Source organism: Colletes latitarsis, chromosome 4, assembly GCF_051014445.1.
Source record: "Colletes latitarsis isolate SP2378_abdomen chromosome 4, iyColLati1, whole genome shotgun sequence".
NCBI classification, from domain to species: Eukaryota; Metazoa; Arthropoda; class Insecta; order Hymenoptera; family Colletidae; genus Colletes; species Colletes latitarsis.
Genome location: NC_135137.1, coordinates 23,439,094 through 23,443,760, shown reverse-complemented (window position 1 = coordinate 23,443,760; position 4,667 = coordinate 23,439,094). Strand labels below are relative to the sequence as shown.

At 53.7% G+C, this 4,667-nt stretch overlaps 1 pseudogene; it reads right to left on the bottom strand.

The window, feature by feature from the left end:
* Window positions 1-4,143: 4,143 nt before the first annotated feature.
* Window positions 4,144-4,324, bottom strand: LOC143341492 (U2 spliceosomal RNA; annotated as a pseudogene).
* Between the last annotated feature and the right edge of the window lie 343 nt (window positions 4,325-4,667).

Here is a 4,667-nt window from a genome sequence, read left to right as displayed (position 1 = left end):
TATTCGCCCCATCTTTGTCATGCCCCTCGTCCCTTGTTCACCCCGTCTACCCTATTTGCCCCGTCCCTTTATTCGACCCGCTTTCGCTTGTCGCCGCGTCATCCTTATTCGCCCCATTTTCGGTGTTAGCCCCATCTTCCTCAATCGCCCGTCTCCTAGTCGGCCCGTTTTCGCTGGTCGCCCCGTCTTACTTATTCGCCCTGTCCCCCATTTGGCCCGTTTTCGGTAGTCGCACCGTCGTTCCTATTCGCCCCATCTTCGTCATGCCCCTCGTCCTTTGTTCACCCCGTCTTCACTATTTGCCCCGTCCCTTTAATCGGCCAGCTTTCGCTGGTCGCCCCGTCCCCCATTTGGCCCGTTTTCGCTGGACGCCTCGTCATTTCTATTCGCCCCAATTTCTTTATTCGCCGCATCTTTGTCTTGCCCCTCGCCCCTTGTTCACCCCGTCTACCCCATTTGCCCCGTCCCTTTATTCGACCCGGTTTCGCTGGTCGCACCGACATTCCTATTCGCCCCATTTTCGTTGTTAGCCCCGTCTTTGTCAATCGCCCCGTCACCCATTCGGCCCGTTTTCGCTGGTCGCCCCGTCGCCCATTTGGCCCGTTTTCGCTGGACGCCTCGTCATTTCTATTCGCCCCAATTTCTTTATTCGCCGCATCTTCGTCTTGCCCCTCGCCCCTTGTTCACCCCGTCTACCCCATTTGCCCCGTCCCTTTATTCGACCCGTTTTCGCTGGACGGCCCCGTCTTTCCTATTCGCCCCATCTTCGTCATGCCCCTCGTCCCTTGTTCACCCCGTCACGCCATTTGTCCCGTCCCATTATTCGACCCGCTTTCGCTGGTCGCCCCGACATTCCTATTTGCCCCATTTTCGTTGTTAGCCCCGTCTTTGTCAATCGCCCCGTCACCCATTCGGCCCGTTTTCGCTGGACGCCCCGTCGCCCATTTGGCCCGTTTTCGCTGGATGCCCCGTCTTTCCTATTCGCCCCATCTTCGTCATGCCCCTCGTCCCTTGTTCACCCCGTCACGCCGTTTGTCCCGTCCCTTTATTCGGCTCGTTTTCGCTGGTCGCACCGTCGTTCTTATTCGACCCATCTTCGTCATGCCCCTCGTCCCTTGTTCACCCCGTCTACACCATTTGCCCCGTCCCTTTATTCGACCCGCTTTCGCTGGTCGCCCCGTCTTGTTTATTCGCCCCGTTCCCCATTTGGCCCGTTTTCGCTGGACGCCCTCGTCTTTCCTATTCGCCCCATCTTCGTCATGCCTCGTCCCTTGTTCATCCCGTCTACCCCATTTGTCCCGTCCCTTTATTCGACCCGCTTTCGCTGGTCGCCCCGACACTCCTATTCGCCCCATTTTCGTTGTTAGCCCCGTCTTCGTTAATCGCCCCGTCCCGTATTCGGCCTGTTTTCGCTGGTCGCCCCGTCTTACTTATTCGCCCCGTCCCCCTTTTGGCCCGTGTTCGCTGGTCTCCCCGTCGTTCCTATTCGCCCCATCTTCGTCATGCCCCTCGTCCCTTGTTCACCCCGTCTACGCCATTTGCCCCGTCCCTTTATTCGACCCGCTTTTGCTGGTCGCCCCGTCATGCTTATTCGCCCCGACATTGCTATTCGCCCCGTCTCCGTTACTCGCCCCTCTTCGTCAAACGCCCCGTCCCTTATTCGGCCCGTTTTCGCTGGTCGCCCCGTCCCTCATTTGGCCCGTTTTTCTGGTCGCCGCGTCGTTTCTATTCGGCCCATATTCGTTGTTCGCCCCGTCTCTGTTAAGGCTCCCTCCCCTTGTTCGCCACGTCTGCGACATTTGCCCCGTCCCGTTATGCGACCCACTTTCGCTGGTCGCCCCGACATTCCTATACGCCCCATTCTCGTTGATCACTCCGTCTTCGTCATGGGCTTCGTCCCTTGTTCGTCCCGTCTTCGCCATTCGCCCCGTCTTCGACAAACGCCGCTTCCCCCGATTCGGCCCGTTTACGTCTTCGTTAGTCGCCTAGTCCCCCTATTCGTCCCGTTTTTGCTGGTCGCTCCGTCATTCCTATTCGCCCTATTTTCTTTGTTCGCCCCGTTTTCGTCAATCGCCACGTCCCCCTATTCGGCACGGTTTCGCTGGTTGCCTCGTCTTCCTTATTCGCCTCTTTTTCGTTGTTCGCGTCTTCTTCGCCATTCGTTCCGTCCCCCTGTACGCCCCGTCTTCGTCCTTCGTCACGTCCTTCTATTCGGCCCGATTTTGCTGGTCGTCCGGTCTTCCTTATTCGCCCCGTCTTTGCTATTCGTCTCGTCTTCGCTATTTGCTCCGTCTTCGTTATTGGCCCCGTCTTCGCTATGCCCCATTCCCCACGTCTTTGCTGTTCTCTCTGTCTTCACTATTTGCCCCGTCTTCGACATTCGTCCCGTCTTCATTATTCGTGTCGCCTGCGCTGTTCTACCGGGGTTCGTTCCGCACCCCGCCTCGCGTCGGCCGGGCCCTTCGGCTGAACTAAGTTGTGCTCGGGACAGCTCTCGTATGGCACCACGCACCCGTTTGGTTGCCCACGCGGCAGGGGAGGTAAGCCCCTCCGTGGCGCTTCCCCAGGTGGTGGATAGGGGCAGCCGTTGGGATGGGATGCGGTGATGAGGTCGCCAACCTGAGAAGGGACATTTGCCGCGAGTTTTACCTATGGCTGAAGGTTGACGGTTGACTGCGGATGAGTTCTGCGGGCAACGTAGCCACGCGGTCGGCGTCTTAGTCCCATGTCACGGGGCCGCGGATGCTGGTGCCCAAGCGGCTGCGGGTGAGTGGGAATGCGGTGGGAGGAGTGCCTCTCACCCGGAGGAGCCTGAAAAGGCACTACGCTGCGGGAGACTGTGATGTGTCATTAGAGTTCCCGGTCCCTTGCCAGGCGTCTGAGGATGGTCACCGTGGGGTTTTAGCCCTTCGGGTGGGCCCGCAGGTGTTCATGAGGATTTCCCCACGTACACAAAGAAAAAAGAAAAGAAAGGGCAGTGGTGTTACGACAGGTATCGGAATTGACCCCCGAACCACCGAGGTCGTCGTCGTTGCCGTTGTCATCGTCGTCGCCGCTGTTGTCCTCGCCGTCGTCGTTGTTATGGGGGGAGGAATTTGTCCTGCAGCGGGTGGTCGATACCGCCAGCGCTGGTAAGCGTCTTCTCACGCATGGCGGTTCGCCTCCTTGCACAGTCGGTCAACCTGCTTCGTCAGGTTGTTGGGCCTCGCTTCTCGCGCCCTTCTAGCCCCCCCCCCCCCCCGCAGGTCCGCTGGCCGGGGATGCAGATCCGGTGTACCACTAGTATGGTTTGCAGCGTGGTGTTACTTCACCTTCTTCAGTGCATAAGCACTGTCGTCGGTGAAGCCGCACTCACCGCATACAAGCCTCCGCGTTATACCTGGGTGGTGAAGTTTAAGATGTTTACCCAGATCCTCGTGCCGCTGGTACACCGCCGCTCCTCTTCGCAACGTCGTGGTCCTATAGTGACAGTGTGGAGAATTAAATTCCGGGGGAACGGAAATCGCACAATGGCCGTGCCTGTAATTTAAATCAAAAAGAGAAAAGGCCAAGAGAAGAATGATTTAAAGGTAGTTGTTGAGCGTCGTTCGGTTGACGGGTTGTAAGACCGTCGACACTCTGTTGCGAATCCGCAAACGTGCTCGCAGATGCGCTATCTCCACGAACAAATTAATAATGCGGAGTTGCGTGGAAAAATACGGATAAATAGGCGAATGATTGAAGCACTGATATTATGTAATTCGAAACTGTTTATTGTGGTCTGATATATATGCTGGTAACAGAAGGACTCAGATTTCAAAAGTGTTAGTCGGTGGTGTCGGAGTAACTGCCCTTGTTTGGCAAGCGCAGGGATGCGCTCGCGTGGGGGTCGTGGAAAATTCCACTGCGAAAACTCCTCGACTATGCCCAAATATGGGCATAATGCCGTTTTATGGCCTTGCCTGGGTCAGCGCAGGACCCAGCGTTGTACCCTTCGATGAATCTTGTTGCGTTACGAAAATCGCGTGTTTTTGACTTGGGACGCAACAGTAGTAGAAATGAAAAACTTGAGAAATTTTGAAAAGTTGAAAAATTGGTGAATTGAAAAAGTAAATAAATAAATGAATAAATAAATAAATAAATAAATGAGATAGTTGTATATTAATCTAATGAGCCAATCCTGGCGGCACTGCAATGCTAGGCTGACTCGCGACAGAGGTAGATCAGGCTTCTATTGATCCGTCAATTTCAAACAGTCAGATTAATATTCTGACTCTTCAATGGGGAGTATATTAAGCTGATAAGAACAGATAAAAGCAGTATACTAGCATAACTAGTAAAATTTTAAAGGGCGCAGAGACAGTCCCCCTGCGGCCTTATCGTCGTAACACTTTCACATTTGATATTCGCACTGGTCGTCCAGCTAATGTGTGTATAAGGTAGTCCATTTTAGTTCCTTCCTTGTCAGATCATCATGCGAATTTGACAATATATATATTAACGTGAATGCTAGATAAATAAATAAATAAATAATTAAATAAATAACAACAAAGTTAAAGAAGAGGGTAAATCATAATAACAACGGAGAACAAGAACAGAAACAGAAATATAAGAAAGTACAGCAATTCGACGGTGTATAGGGCCACAAAAAGAAAGAAAAAAGGGAAGTATAAGCAAGCAAAGAAATA